This window comes from Xenopus laevis, chromosome 4L (genome assembly GCF_017654675.1).
Source record: "Xenopus laevis strain J_2021 chromosome 4L, Xenopus_laevis_v10.1, whole genome shotgun sequence".
Classification (NCBI taxonomy): Eukaryota; Metazoa; Chordata; class Amphibia; order Anura; family Pipidae; genus Xenopus; species Xenopus laevis.
In genome coordinates, this window is record NC_054377.1 from 138472934 (window position 1) to 138488406 (window position 15473).

The window sequence follows — 15473 nt, forward strand, 5'->3', positions numbered from 1 at the left end:
TTCTCCTCATTCTGTCTTTATGCAGCAGTTGGGTGTCAGATTAATGATCCAATATATCTTATAGGGGGGCTCATTTTGCCTAGAAGATGTATTAGAGCTCACGCTATTAAAATCCCCAGAAATCCTGTCTCTCTACATGCAGGATTTGTGCAAAAGGCAGTTATTTTATTAGATTTTGTTTGTACTGGGATCAGTTATTTGTGTGAGCTCTTAATACATCTGCTAGGAAAGGAAGCCCCCCTATAAGATATATTGGATCATTCATCTGACAGCCAATTGCTGCAGTTGGCGATATGACGTCACTTCCACTGAATACCTGCGTGCCGTCAGTGTGCATGATGTAGGGGTGTGTTGAGGTCCGATACCTAGGGCAGCATTGGACCTAAATACAGTCTACAAGAAGAAAGTTACCAGCACTCACGGTCAAGCATGCTTGATAAAGGGGCGTGGCCCCGAAACGTTGCATCACCACACTAAAATAAAGCAAGGTTTTCCTGCAAACTAAGACCGTGAGTGCTGGTAACTTTCTTCTTGTACATTGAATAGGAAGCTGCCGAAACTTCCATTACCAAGCACCAGGCTACTCTACAGGAGGGTGTCGTGGGTGTGCATCGGCTCACACTAATTTGTTTGACCTAAATACAGTCCACATAATATGGGTCCCATCTGATAAAGAGGGACAGTGATCAGATAGTTGTACAAAGCAGCCACATTGGTGAATGGCTGATTACATGTCTGTTCAGATTTGGGGGTGGATAGTGATTCCAAGCTTGGAAGACTTGTGGTCCCACACTTGCAGTGAAGATCATAGAGTTGGATCAGAGTTTTCTGGACCTTTGGTGCATTTGTACTTTCACATTCTGCTCTCTCTATCCCAAATGCATTGACTCTTAGATCCTCTGGGGTAGGAACTCAACTATTTCTAGCTGTATGATTGAATAAATGAGATGAAACTTCATGGACCCCTAACTATTTGTTCACCCCTCCATGAAGCATAACCGAGACATCTCTACTGTATGACTGCTTCATTATCTCATACCTCCCAACTCCTCCTGTGTAGTTTTTTGCGGGACAGTCCCAATTTTGACAGCTCAACCTGAATTGTTACTGAAATGTCCCGACTTTCTCTTTTATCTCCTGCACAGCCAGAAAAAGATCCAACGTTTCTAAAACTTAATTGGCTTTTGGCACAGAGCCCAGAATACATGGCAGGTGACCTTCGATACATTTGTTACAATATAAGATTATCAAAGAAACAATTGTAACAATTTAAGATAAGCAAGTTTCTTTGGGAAACTGTGACTTGCAGCTTAAAGGGCAATTCTCCTTCATTAGCAAAACTATAATAACATAAAAACTATAGAAATGTGTTCAAACTTTCATAACCTGCCAAATTAAACATAAAATGAACATGGTAATTAGAGGGCGTGGTCACAAAAATGGGCAAGTCCCTCTTTCTATTTCCAAAATGTTGGGAGGTATGTTATCTGCATATATATTTATATTGTTTTTATAGTAGCTTGGCCCCTGGGACAACCCTTCCTGCTGGATATCGCTGAGCTAGAAGAATACCTTCATTTATTTGCCTCTATTTTAACTTGTTTTATTTTTTAACTAGTTCCACACACAGAGCAGGGTGTAACAGTGATCAGTAATGATTGCTGTGCAGTTTTGCCCATTTTGGCCCATAAATGGCACTAGTAGTTGCCTATGATATTCTCCTGCCTACTTGTTCTCTCCATCAGGCCCGGACTGACAATCTGTGGGTTCTGGCAAATGCCAGAGGGGCTGCTGTAAGGTGCCATAGACAGTCACTATCTAGTGGGCTGGTGGGAGGCTGTTTGGGCCTCGGTGTATCTGAAATGCCAGGGCTTATTTTTTATTATTTCCTTACAAATAATCACATACATCAACAGTGAGATTGTACTTAAAATAACAGCACAGTATATAATAACAAGCACATAAAAAAATAAAGGGGGGGGTACCTGTTTCCCATTACTCTTCCCTAATTCTCTTGATGAGATTAGTCTACATCTAATCCTTCCTGTGTTAACCATGGCTCCCAAATCTTTGTAAATTTAGCCATGTTGCCCCTTTTTTCAAATGTTAGCTTATATAATGGAAGTACCGTATTTACCTGTCTCCTCCACTTTTTCATGGTGGGGTTATCCCTACCCATCCAGTGTGTAAGGATTGTTTTCCTACCATAGTGATGTAGAATTTTAATCAAAGTATGAGTGCCCTTACTTGTATTTGGGAGATCACCAATAGCATCCAGTAATACCTGCTTTGGTTCTGTCGTCGGATGTAGTCCCAGATCATTAACCATGTACCTAGCTATTTTATCCCAGTACTTTTTAATAAGTGGGCAATCCCACCACAAATGTATCCAGTGAGCAGGGGTCTGATTGCATCTATGACAAGCATCATTTTCCCTTTTTCCTATTTGATGTAATTTCTGAGGTGTTATATATATACTCTGTGCAGGAGTTTACATTGAATAAGTTTATCTCAGTCTTCCCAGTCTTCTTCAGTCAGATTAGGTATATCCGCCTGCCACTTTACATATAGTGTTGGGAATTTTGAGTCCTGACTCCATGTCTGCTCCTCAATTTTGTTGGGGTGGGAGGGCAAAGATAAAGTGCCGAATTGTTCCCTGAAGGCATGCCTTAACTGTAAATACAGATATTTACAGTTAAGGCATTTACAGTCAAAGGGGATTTTATTCCCCGAAACATTGCATTTGCAATCCGCTTTAAAATAAAAATTTGGAAGAATTCCTGTAGTCCTGTGTGCCATCGGATTTTGTTGAGTTGTATCCTGTCGTGAGGTGGCCGAGCCTCTACCCTTGTGCACCAGGCGTCTCTTATCTTCTACAGGGTGTGCGAGGTCTTGTACTGCTTTTCATCACCAGCTGCCATATTTTAATTGGGGTAGTTATAGAGAGAAGTTGAACTGGCATATTTACCCCTAACCTATATGTGTCGTTACGTAGGGATTCCCAGGATCCTACCGCTAGGGCTTGAAGGACCAATAGTGGACAATTCGTGTCTGGATTAAACCAAGCCTGTAGGTATGAGATCTGCAAGGCCACATAGTACTGATGTAGATTTGGGAGCGCCAGGCCGCCCATATCTTTAGGCAACGTGCCAGGGCTTATTTTTAATCCCAGTCCAGACCTGCTCGCCATTCTATGTTTTATTTGCAGACAATAAAATAGAGGCAGATTCACATTTGTTGTAAATCCCGATTCCTGGAGTAAGGACAATATAAAAAATAATCACTAGAGGGAGCAGGAGTGCTTAATGTAATTTATGGCCTCCTTCCGAGGACCGGTCAGTTCTCTCTGTGTCTATTTCACAACTCACGGCACATCTTACAAAGGTGAGAAGCCAAAGTGTTACACAATTTAAACATAAGGAAACAAGTACAAATAAATCTGATGCTTTTGCTGCAGGGTCCTGAGAAAGAGCAACTGTCGGAGGTGAACTTCTTTGGTCACAGTAAAATCCTCAGCCCTTAAACCTGCAGCTATAAGTTACTAGGCCCCACGTCAACATCCCCCCTAAAACTTTGGGAAGATGACATACATTAAATTACTTATGGTTCAAGGGGTCACTGGGGCACCTACATTCTTGCTTGGTCAAACCACACACTCCGTGCAGTTTAAACTGAATCAGTGATGTGCCACTTGCATTCTCTTTATTCTCTTCCCCAGTGGTATAACTAGATATTACTGGGCTCCAGAGCAAATTACTTTTCAGGCCCCCAAAATGTCTAGAGGTTGATCTGTTTTACCAATATTTATTGAAACTGAGTAATAATTAGGGTCTCCCCTAAATCTCCTGGGCTCCCCTGCTTTTCTGTTCTATTGTTCTTCCATTGAATAAGAGTCCGAATATGTGATCCAATACACTGACTGCTTCCCTTTTGTAGTTCTGGCCGGACTGTAGTTAAAGAAGTGCCCCCCATGGACATGGCAATACTAAAAGCTGGGGGATCTTATGAATAAAGGATGTTCAATTCCAGTTGCTGCTGAACTACAACTAATGTACATTATAAACACATCTGTAACAGTGTAATACATCTAGAGAAGTATATCCGTCTTCTTCGTTTCACGGGACCCTTCTGATGTTTGGGTCCAGGGCAAATGCCTTTTCTCCCCTGCCCTGAGTTACAGAGATTTATCTATAAATTCTCTTATCTCCTGCTTTATAGATTTCCGCCCTGTCAGTTGCAGGATGAGAGAAGATGAGACTCCAGAGAGGAGATGGGAGTTGGTACAAGTGTTTGATTACTTTAGGTTGAGAAACCTACGTAGCCTTGCTGCATTGCAGTGGTTTTATTCACATTGCCCTGCCCTGCCATGCTGATGAGATATCTCATTTCTTGCAGACAAAGGGGCTTTGTGGTTAAGCACTAAGCTAAAATAGATAAGCTGGATTTGACTCCTGCAAACTCCCTAGTTATAAATGGAGCTATATCACTGGTCAGCCTATGTGCCAACTGAAGGTCACACCAATCTGTACCAATCTAGTTATTTGTCCTCTGGGATTGTAAATGAGGTGACCTATCCTTACTTTAAACTGGTCAAGGTGCAAGTAGGGTCATCATGGTAGCCAATCAAATGTTTTGTTTGCACCATTATATCAAGAGTATGACCTTTCAGTACAGTGAGATAGGGATCCTAGACAGAGTACCAATGGGTTAGAAATGAATAAACCTCTGATTTGGTAACATGGAACATGACCTGTGCCTTGGGGCCTAATGCTGAGTTTGCTTTAAGGGGTCCCAGATCAATCTATATATTTGGAAAAGATTCTACACTTTTTATATCCCCAGCTGGCCAATAAGTTTTTATGTGATTTTATAAAGTCTTTATGTAGCTAGTGTAGCCAGCACTTATATGAGGATATTAGAAGTAACCTTAGAATTCCATGACCTGTATAAAAAAAACTCATCCTTCGGCCTTGTGTCTTTCTATGGTCATGAAACTCCTCAGTGACTTATAATATTCTTATAATTTACAATAGGGGGTATTTTATTCACTATATAAACTATAATATATATATATATATATATATATATATATATATATATATATATATGAATATAAAATGCTCATGGACCCTTCTATAGCACCTATTTCTGCTCTTAAGCAGCTCTTAAGATTGCAGCCTCACTCACAGTGCACCCCAAAGCACATCCTTGATGTATACATTGCACAGGGCATGGACCAAGCCACTCTCTGGAGTTAGCACTAAAGGGTAACCCGGAACCAACAGGAGCCGTAATAACTACAAACGTTGTACCAACACAAGTTTGTTTTCTCTTTATTGTAGAAAGTCATAATAAATCCCTCAATGAAGTAATCCCAAAATACATCTTTAAGTAGGTCAGTGTGATGATGGATTTTTAAAGGGACATTAATACGCCAACGGCCCTTATCAGATCTGCCCTAGGGGCTTGTTTTCATTTGAACTTTTATATGCTGGAGGTAAGAGCAGAATATTCAAGGTGAAGTAGTCACAAGGCACTGGGGTTAGGTGCTGCAACATCCCTACTGGGGAGTGAATAAAGGCCTTTGTCATCCCCAAACATAGACAACTATAGGGCAGGGGTGTAAGTTGCTGCATTGCTGCACTAGGGCTGCAGTGATCAATGTCATACTGCTGTATTTGCCTTTAAAAGTGTAAGCTAGTAAGTGTAAGCTAGTAAGTATAAGCTAGTAAGTGTAAGCTAGTAAGTATAAGCTAGTAAGTGTAAGCTAGTAAGTATAAGCTAGTAAGTGTAAGCTAGTAAGCATGCCATTGGTTATGATGCTAATTTTACTGCACCAGGGCCATGGAGAGTGGGGAAGGTCAGTGGTCACTGTACATTGCTGTATTACCCCTATAAAGTAAAGCAAATCTGTTAACATCTTTGATGCATGCCGTGAAGCTCATGGCTGACCCAAAAGAATAAATAAAATATTTACTACATATTCTTTGGATCCTGCAGAAAGCTGCATTTACTGCCTACAACTGCACAGCCAGAAGGGGATAAATAAAGGGATGTCTGTGGTTGAACCATAACAAGCCCAACCCTAACCCTAAAGTCCTTGAGCCGTGACACTAAACCCCTCGTTTTGATTGGTTCTACCCTTCTGATCAGTAATGTGCCTGATACACCCCAGTCATTGAATTACCTACCCCACAAACTGTCCATAACTACATGTGGAGAATACAGTGAGCACGGCTAGAGCAATATTTAAGTCCTATATAAGAGTATTTCATGGCTTGTTAAACTTCCATTTCTAATATCAGTTATATCGGGAGAGACAGCCGTCTGTGGGAAGCAATTCATCTTTATTCTCCGGCCCAGACGTCTCCTCTAATGTCTCCTGCCATCTATACTACTCTGGGGCTGAACGTCCCCCTGGGAGTTGACCTTGCGGGGAGTCAGTTGTATGTTCTCTAATGTTCTCTCATATACAGTTATACAGTACATCTATTCTAATTCTAGCTCCTGATTTAAAGGGGGCTTTACTAGTTACTTTTAGTATGTAATAAAATGGCCAATTCAAAGTAACTTTTCAATTGGTCTTCATTTTTTCTTTTTTTAAAGTTTTTGAATTATTTGCCTTCTTCTTTTGCAGCTTTCAAATGGGGGTCGCTGACCCCATATAAAACAAATACACTGTACGGCTACACATATATACAGTATATAGTGTATTTGCATCTTTCTATTCAGTCCCTCTCCTATTCAAATTCCAGTCTCTTATTCATATCATTGCATGGTTACTGGGGTAATTTGGGCCCTAGCAACCAGTTTGCTGAAATTGCAAACTGGAGAGCTGCTGAATAAAAAGCGAAATAAATCAAAAACCACAAATAATAAAAAATGAAAACCAATTGCAAATTGTCTGAGAATATTACTCTCTACATCATACTAAAAGTTAAATTAAGGGTGAACAACCCCTTTAGTTTTGTCACTTACTGTATGCCTAAGCCCAATTTAATTTCACAGTGCCCTATTATGAACTACTATCTGAAAGTGTTCTGCTCATATACCTTAAGATCTTTGACTATTTTTATTTAATATCTAAAGCCTACCATATTTGTTGACTTAATATCCATAACCATAAAAATTACGTGAAGCTGTCCCTGTAAATATAAGGCTGTGGGAGTATAAGGACGGACACTGGTTTCCAGTATGGGTTCCATTCTTCTTTAAATCTAGCCTGCTTAATATGGATGTAATACAATATGCAAAATGAAAAAAGAAGGCTCAATATACCTTCAATGTACTACATTTCCCTTAGCCATGAAAGTGGACATATCACTTGATACTGAGATGGTTTATGTAAAGCTTTTTAAAGATGACTTTGTAGCTTGTAGTACCAAGTATCACCATCACTGGCAGGAGATTACTTTCAACACAACAGCGCCACCATCCGTGCCAACCCAGCGGCCTATACAATAGCGATAGCTGCATGTTTCTTGCAGATCACTCATTTTTTATTAATCAGAGAGAGTTTACCAGTTTCTCCAGCGATGAGAATTTAAACTACAACAGAACAATTGATATAATAAATATTAGTTATTATATTATTGTTCAAGAGCTGTTCCAAAACCCAGCAATAATCTGAATGTACAGCCAAATAAGCACAGTAGGGTGGACACATTTTAACGTAATTGATTTGAGAACCCAGGGAAATAAGAAGAAGCCTCCTGTTCCCGCTGAGGTCATAGGATAATCAGGTAGAGAATCATTTATAAGAGAAATCCTACCCTGGAAAATTCAATTATAATCTGCAAAAAAAAAAAATTGTTTGCACAGTTGCATGAATTAAATATAGGGGGCCCCAAGGACAATAAGAGTTTTGTCATTTTTATTCTTTTTCTTTTTTTCTCTCCCCTCTCTCTTGCCTCTAATTCTGAGCTTGCAAAGGAGAGAAGCAGGGATTGGAGAGAATGAGAGAGAGAGCGAGAGGAAGAGTAAGGAGGGGGGAGAGGAGGGACAGAGAGCCGGATAAAACGGTATATACAGAAGAGAACGCATTACATGCACAAATCTCTCATCCCTTTCAACCTTCCAGGCATCACCGCAAACGACCGGACTGATTATTGGAAACCACTAAAGGCTCTTCCTCTGGGACTAAGAACTAAAACCCTTAAGGGGCATCATATTCCTCTCTGGACAAAAGTTCCGTCTCTCCAACTGGAACCCAAAAGTCTCCAGATACAGATGCAGGATTCACCCCCAGGTAAGTACTTTAGGGCTTTGAACTCCAATTTATCTGTTAATGGTAGAAGCAGACTAACATACAACGGTAATTATAATAGTACAGGAATGGGACCGGTTATCCAGAATGCTCGGGACCTGGGGCTTTACAGATAACAGATCTTCATGCCTTAAGTCTGCTAGAAAATCATGTAAACATTAAATAAACCCAATAGGCTGGTTTTGCTTCCAATAAGGATTAATTATTGTTTGGGATATAGTACAAGCTACTGTTTTATTACAGGATTTTTTTTTTTTCCCAAAATTGGATATTTAGATAAAACTGTGTCTAAAGGACAGCCTTTCCTGATTCGGAGCTTTCTGGATGATAGGTTTCCAGATAACAGATCCCATAGCCTTTATTATGGAACTCTTTGTACATAGGAGCTTACAATCTAATTTCCCTACAGTGAACAGTTTGGCTGGAAGCCAGATAAGCTGCTTGAATGTTTTTGGGGTCAATATTTTACTTATGATCCTGTACTTAATACAATGTTGCCCCGTGGGGAGAATTGGATGCAGTGGTTAGCTTGGCTGCCTGGGTTCAATTCCAGCCAAGGCTCCCTGTAAAGAATTGGTAATCTTTAATCTTGAACCCAGGCAGCCAAGCGTCCAATTCTCCCCACCGGGCACCATAGTGTTAAGTACACAATCAAAAGTAAACACTCCTGCTGGATTTAATAATATCAACGAATTAAACATCACTGGGGGCTTCATTATCGGGATGTGGTTGTTTTGCTGAATATATATATATATATATATAGGAATATATATATATATATATATATATATATATATATATATATATATATATATATATATAAAATGTAACAAGGGTTAAATAAGAATAACAAAGTAGTAGATATAAGTGTTGCTGAGAGTTTAGGCACAGGGATTGGCACCACCGTGCAGAATGATACTTGTAGTTCAACAACAGCTGCAGGCTGCTGATACCTGAATAAGCAGATAAATAATAGGCATGCTCCTAGTTATTATTACTCCAGGCATACTGTCATATATTCACTGTATATAGGAATTACACCTGAATGCCTCTTGCTGCAAAGAGCAGATAATATATTGTGTATTGACTATAAGGTCCCAGTGGTTTCTGGTCCCAGAGGTCAAGTTCTTAATCAGCTTCTGTTACTTTTCCCTTTCCCCACAATGGAGGTTCAGGGGTTATAGACTTGGAGAAGGTACAGTATAGGTGAATATAGACAGTATAAAGATAAAGCTGAGAATATGAGATCCCTGCAGCAGCTCTGAAACTTCCCGACATACAGTGATTGAATCGCCTTCTGCCTGTGCAATGGGCTGAAACCCAACCGCCCAGAGAGTTCAATGGCAGCCTCTCACGCTCGCTAAAAGTGCCAGTACCATCAGTTTCAATTAGAGATCTCCTGCCGGGAGCCAGATGGGGCCCTCTAAAGAATTTTCAAGAACCCAGCCTTCCCCAGTTTTTTATGACATCATCATTTTAATAGAATCCCAGGCATATGACGACATCATTTAATATAATCAAACCTATTTTAGGACATTGGAATCTTAAAGGGGTTGTTCACAGTTGCGTTAACTTTTAGTAGGATGTAGAGAGTGATATTCTGAGACAATTTGTAATTGGTTTTCATTTTTTATTATTCGTGGTTTTCAAGTTATTTGGCTTTTTATTCAGCAGCTCTCCAGTTTGCAATTTCAACAATCTGGTTGCTAGGGTCCAAATTTTCCTAGCAACCATGTACTGATTTGAATGAGAATATGGATTATGAATAGGAGAGGGTCTGAATAGAAAGATGAGTAATGAAAAGTAAAATCACAATAAACATGTAGCTCACAGAGCATTTTTTAGATGGGATCAGTGACCCCCTATATGAAAGCTGGAAAGAGTCAGAAGAAGAAGGTAAATCATTAAAAAAACTATAAAAGATAAATAATGAAGATCAATTGAAAAATGTTTACTTTAAACATTAATTAAACCCACTAGGATTATTTTGCCTCCAATAAGGATTAATTATATCTTAGTTGGGATCAAGTACAAGCTACTGTTTTATTATAACAGAGAAAAAGGAAATCATTTTAAAAAATTTGGATTATTTGAGCCCAATGATGTCGAAGGGAGATAATTTGAAAACTTATGGATAATGGGTTTCCGGATAACAGATTCTATACTTGTATAATATAGGGATTTCAAATCAGAGGCCCTGCAGATATTACAGGTCTACAAATCCTAGAACCATGGGACCTGAGATACCGGGATAAATAGGTAAATAAAAGCTGAGGGACAACAATAGGTAATAGCTGATTTGGCAGATCTAGGGGTACTCGCAGTAAGAAGGGGATATTGGCAGTATGTTTAAAAATATAGGAGGCGTATGACCATAAGTAGCCTTTTCTGGTTTCATACTATTATTTTTATTTCAGTTAAATGTTTGCAATATTGTCAGGGGCTCATTTACTGACTCTAAGAAAGTTGGTCCAGACACCATAACCCAGAGCAGCCTATCAGAGATTTGCTTTCATTGTTCTTGTTTTAGTACATTGATCAAAGCTAAATGCTGATTGGTCGCTATGTCCTACTGCACTGGGGGATGTTTATTATGAAGTCCTACTACACCTTGACATAGTCGGACTGGAGTAATAGAGGCCCACTGGGACTGGCACATGAAGGCCCCTCCAGGCAGTAAACGCTGGTTCAGATGCGCCTGCTCGAACTCTACTGCGGAGTGCACCTACTTGAACTTTGGTGTGGCGCGCGCCTGTGCGGATGCGCAGCATCGTAAGTGTTTTACAAGGGGGAGCCTGATGGGGGGGGCATGGCTGGGCCCCGGCCCACTGGGTTTTTTCCCGGTTTCCCGCCGGCCCAGTCCGACCCTGCACCTTGAGGTGTACCGATATTTTATGACATCAAGGGATGCACCGAATCTTCTATTTGGGATTCCTTCATGAAAGATTCGGCCAAATACCAAACCTAATCTGAATCCTATTTTTTCATATGCAAATTAGTCTCTGATGTGCATGTGTAAATAAGTTTCAGATTCGATTTGGTATTTGGCCGAATCTTTCAGTGAGTGAGAAAAAAGAGAGAAAAACATTTTTTACTTCCTTGTTTTGTGAAAAAAAAGTTAAGTGATTTTCCTTCACGCCCCTAATTTGCATATTAGGGGCAGGAAGGAAACTAAATCCCGTATTTGCATATGCAAATTAGAATTCAGAAAAGCCAGGCATGAGAATACAGCTGAATTCGAATCCTGCTGAAAAAGGCCCAATCCTGGCCAAATCCCGGACTGAATCCCGGATTCGGTGCATCCCTAATGACATCCCAAAGCCTGACATTGGAGCTGGCTCCATCCCATCTAACTTAAAGTTATTCTGAGCAATTAAGGAGACAGAAAGCACATTCCCTCATGGCAGACGCTTCCCTGAAACATTGCTAACTGTAGAGTTAAAAGTGTCAGTTTGTATCTGACAGTTGGTAGAGTCTGATGTAGATCAGGGGCATTTCTGCTCATAAATAGGCATAACCAGCTTATATGGGGTTCACAATGAAAAAGTAGAATTTCAGTGTTGCTGGAAATATATCATGAAAAAAAAGCCAAAGTTGAAATAACGGGTACAACTGTATACAATCAACTGCACGTTCCTCGCAATACTGCCTGCAGCACTTTATTTCTACTGGTGGGCGGCACATGGTCATCCACACAAAATCCCCCCAAGTTTGTGCGACATTCACAAGTTGCCATCCATCTTGCACTCCTTGTTGCTCTTGAATTTGCACATGGGCAATAATAAAAAACATATTTCCCTATCACAATTTTCCCTTTTTGCTGTCAGATTCCTTAATATTCAGAATTGTATTGACTCAATATGATACATGATGCCGATGCTATTGAGAGGCAGTAGAGAGAGAAGAATGTCGGATCCACGTCACTCCGTATAAAAAAACAAACATACAATGGTTGTACCCAATGCTTGAAAGGGGTTTTGATTCAAATATCGGCCTGTTCTGTTCCCATTTAATATATAGTTGCTCCGGAGAAGGGACACGTCACACACCAGCTGTGTTTATGCACCTTGTCTCTTTCTGATTTCTCACATGGTTGAACCCGCAGCGCTCCCTCCATTCTACATTCACATTGCCTGCGGTTATTATTTATCTGCTCAGTTGCTCTGTGTTTTTCATATTGTCTTGCGTTTTTCTTTTTATAGTTATATATAGTGTCAGCCTCCAGGGTTCTTAATCACTTACTATTGGGCTCTTAGCCCTAGTGCCTCCCCCGTATTAGGAATTCAATGCTCTTATGATAGACATAAGCACTAGCTTCTAGCATGGATCCTAAAGGGGAAGTAAAGTCTAAAATAGAATAAGGCTAGAAATGCTGTATTTTGTATACTAAATATAAACACAAACTTACTGCATCACAAGCCTAATCAAACAAATAATTTATTCTTTGCAAGACTAAGACTGTGCACATGCTCAGTGTGGTCTGGGCTGCTTAGGGATCATCATAAATTATCAAAACAGCACAAGTCAAATAATATCTGCCAGAAGCCGATACAGCAAGACTGATTAATAATCAGAATATACAGACTGCACTGGGTCCTGTGTTGTCATGTAATCTAATGTGGATTTTATACTTTTTGTATTGTTTAATACAAACTTTCTGCAACTCTGCAGAACCAGTGGCTGCAGCAAAATAATCCTCCAAATAGAATCCCAGTTTATCTGTTTAAATCTGGCTCCATGATCTTTGTCCCTGCAGCTGGAGTTGGAAACAGTAAAGGGGATGTAAAGGCAAAAATAAAATCCACTACAAATCTCTATACAGACGCCGACTGCTCTACAGGGAAACAAACAAAGCTGCTTGAGTTCTGCATGGCTGGGGAGTAAGGCGAGGGCTCCCCCTGCTGTTCATAAGTATGATTGTTTCCCTGCAGAGCAGTTAGGGACCGTCTGACAATTCCTATCCACAGCAGTAAATGAAGAGAGAATTTCACTGCATACAGTCAGGTTTCTTATAAAAATGGTACACATTTTTTAATTAAAGTAAATTGGTTTCTTTTTCATTATTTAATTTTTTTGCCTTTACATGCCCTTTAAAGTGACAGGACAGTTTGCTTTTGAGTTAAGCTCCTCTGAACTAGCTCACTCACTCTGAACATTAGTGCGAAAGGAGTACAAGGTTGGCTGCAAGGGCTTAGCTGCTTTCCGATGCTATGTACTTTGATTTTTGGGTTAATTTCTCTTGAAGTGCTGGAGTTATGAGAATGTTTGGGGTAAAGAGGACATCATGCACTTGCAGCTAAGACTAAGAAGAGTACCCAGTATTCATAGCACAAAATATTAGAATTAGAAAAAAATAGTTGGGTTTCAAAATTGGCACGCGCATAAATATTGCTGTGCGTCAAAGCTATTTTGACGCTCATTGACTTCAATGCGTTTTGTGAATTTTTCGCCGTTTCCCGAATATTTTTACTGGGACAGATTGATCCATCACTGTATACAAGCACTTTGTGTATGACATAAAAGCCCTTGTTTATTATTAAAAAACATGATTTAATTGGATCAGGGGAAAAACCCGAAATCGCTCGATTTTATCGTGCTCTTTCCTGAAAAGCCCAAATTTTTCTGATTTTTCCCATAAAAGCCCAAAATAGTCGGATTTTGGTGCTAATTCCAGTGTAAACTTGCAAATAGAATACAGACCTCTCCCATTTACTTATATACAACCTTGACAGGTCTGGGATGGCAGATTTTTGGATTCTGACTTTTTGCAGCTCCCAAATGTTTTCTGGAAACTGCGGCGAAAATTCACTGCGACAAAAAAAATAGTTGCGTGTCATAATTGGCACACGCATATAAATTGCTGCACGTCAAAGCTATTTGGACGCCCATTGACTTTAATGCATTTGGACAAAATAGTCACGCGTATTAAAATTGTCACTGGTGTCAAAATTGTTGCGCGTCAAATTATTTTGACGCTCATCGACTTCAATGCGTTTCGCAAATTTTTCACCATTTCCCGAATTTTTTCACTGGGACAGATTGACCCATCACTATATACAAGCACTTTGTGTATGACATAAAAGTTCTTATTTATTATAAAAAAAAAACATGATTTAATTGGATCAGGGGAAAAACTTGATCAAAAAGAGCGAAAATCCAAATTGTGCGATTTTTTTTTCCCAATCGCTCGATTTTTTTGGGGCTTTTTCCTGAAAAGTCTGAAAAGCCCAAATTTTTGGGATTTTTCCCATAAAAGCCCAAAATAATCCGATTTTGGGGCTTATTCCAGCGCAAACTTCCAAATAGGATAGGGACCTCTCCCATTGACTTATATACAACCCGGGAGGTCTGAGATGGTGGATTTTTGGATTCTGACTCTTTGCAGCCTTGAGGTATAATAAATATGGAAAAAAATACAGTATTTCCACTAAAAATTTGGATTTCATAGTAAAACAAAATCTAATTTTTTGAGTTTTTAGCATTTGGACTTTAATAAATAGATAAATGCACAAAAAAGCATGCACTTTTGCATCAGTTAGTAAGCGAGGCTCCAGCACTTTATTACCTATAGATTTTATCTAAAAGAAATGTGCACAATCTGCATCAATAAAGTTCTCCGCTCCATAAGGGCAGAGACACATGTGGAGATTCGGGGAGATTTAGTCGCCTCTACTGCGGGCAACTTCGGAAAACGAAGTGATCCGAGTGTCATCCTGCCAGCGATTTAGATTCTAGCAGATAGGAAGGCATTGCGGGGAGATTAGTCGCCTGAAGAAGAGGCGATTTGTCGCTGGGCGACTAATCTCCCCGAATCTCCAAGAGTGTCTCTGCCCTTAAGCATGGCCGGGGGGCCAGGGGGGGGGCAGGAATCCTCACCCAAGGGAATATTCAAGCCTGTTCACCTTTAAATTACCTTTTTGTATTGTGTAGAGAGTGATATTCTGAGATAATTTGTTGTTTTTGAGTTATTAAGCTTTTTGTTCAGAAGCTCTCCAGTTTGCAATAACAGCAATGTGGTTGCTAGTGTCCATATTTCTCTAGCAACCATGCATTGAATAAGAGACTGGGTTATGAATTGGAGAGGCCTGAGTAGAAAGATGAGTAATGAATTGTAGCGATAACAATACATTTGTTATGTAGATGGGGTCAGTGACCCTCATGTGAAAGCTGGAAAGAGTCAGAAGAAGAAGGAAAATAATTCAAAAAC

The 15473-nt window shown here is 39.8% G+C and overlaps 1 protein-coding gene across 2 annotated transcripts in view; it reads left to right on the forward strand.

Annotated features, from left to right (window-relative positions):
* Positions 1-6923: 6923 nt before the first annotated feature.
* Positions 6924-15473, forward strand: part of LOC108714687 (kelch domain-containing protein 8B) — a 122332-nt gene continuing 113782 nt past the window's right edge. The window contains exon 1 of one of the 2 annotated variants that reach the window (XM_041590864.1): positions 6924-8248. The gene's annotated coding sequence lies outside the window, so the exon portion shown is untranslated. The remainder of the gene's footprint in view (positions 8249-15473) is intronic. The other variant, XM_041590865.1, reaches the window with a different exon arrangement.